Source organism: Oreochromis niloticus, linkage group LG3 (assembly GCF_001858045.2).
Source record: "Oreochromis niloticus isolate F11D_XX linkage group LG3, O_niloticus_UMD_NMBU, whole genome shotgun sequence".
Lineage (NCBI taxonomy): Eukaryota > Metazoa > Chordata > Actinopteri > Cichliformes > Cichlidae > Oreochromis > Oreochromis niloticus.
Genome location: NC_031967.2, coordinates 83,043,084 through 83,044,243, shown reverse-complemented (window position 1 = coordinate 83,044,243; position 1,160 = coordinate 83,043,084). Strand labels below are relative to the sequence as shown.

At 43.0% G+C, this 1,160-nt stretch overlaps 1 long non-coding RNA gene across 1 annotated transcript; it reads right to left on the bottom strand.

The window, feature by feature from the left end:
• Nucleotides 1-297: 297 nt before the first annotated feature.
• LOC112846163 (uncharacterized) lies at nucleotides 298-637 on the bottom strand. Its single transcript, XR_003219009.1, has 2 exons — nucleotides 605-637; nucleotides 298-481 (listed from the first exon to the last, which is right to left on the bottom strand). It is a non-coding gene; the product is annotated as an uncharacterized LOC112846163 (long non-coding RNA).
• Nucleotides 638-1,160: the final 523 nt, after the last annotated feature.

The following is a 1,160-nucleotide window of genomic DNA, read 5'->3' as shown; positions in this document are numbered from 1 at the left end:
TGAGTTCAGTGACAATTACTGTTTGTTTGAATCAATTTATTAATAACATAAAACCTTTAAACTAATGCAACACATATAACAATGTAACAAATATATTCAAATAAATAAATTTCTCAATACATAACTCATTTGGGAACTAATCTTTCTAGAAGTGAAAACAGTCTGTCCGTCCTCTCCCTGCTCTCCTCTCCTCAGCCTCTCTTTGCTGCCTCATGTCCTCTCTGATGAGGTCTAGCAGCTCATCATCTCTTTTCCTCTTTCTCCCTGTCGTAGGTGGCTGAGCCGCTTCGTCATCGCTGTCGTTTTGGTCACCCACTGCTGCGCTTGGCCCTGGAGTGTCCTCAGGGAGAGAGGAGATTAGGACAGGAGGCGTAATGGAAGGCATCTGTCCTATCACCTCATCCATGAGGGCAAACCAGGGCCAAGTAGCAGCAGTGGGCTTCCCACTGACCCCCTCTCCTGAGCCTGGATACTTGCAATCCTAAAGGCAGAGGAAATCAAAAATGACAGCAGGCAAATAAAAACACCACAACAACTCTTAGTGATTGCACATTTATTAACTTGTGTTCTTGAGAATTATCTTCTTGATAACACACATACGTACTTTGTATTCTTTAAAGTTATCTCATGTCTTCTGGCCTGCAAGGGGGTGACTTTCCCCTGCAGGCCCATCCTCTCCAGAATTGTCCTGATCACACACAACAAATAAGAGAAGAAAGGACACCATGGCAACTATGTTAATCCCTAAGCCCAAAGGTTTTCACAGCAGAACACCAGAGGAACACCGTCTGGACATCACAGGTTCTGTACAGCAGCGGTCCGTGAGTCGTTTGGTACCGGGCCACAGAGTTACGGCTCCGGTGTGAAATTTATGGTTTTCAGGGGTTTTATCGTTAACTCGGTTTCCCTGAGTCTTTCCCTTGTTGTAGTTGTGTGTCTTATTTTGAAAGAAATATTTACACGTTACCATAGCGACCAGAGAGCATTAAGCGGCAGAGAGGAGGATGTTACTGTCAATATTGGCGCATTTTTAGGAGGACGCTTCTAATAAAGTTACACAGTTACACAGTACATTCACGTTTATTATTATATTTACAAAATACCACAGTTTTTGTCTTGGTCGAATCATTTTATGTGGTTGTATTTATCCGCGATACCTT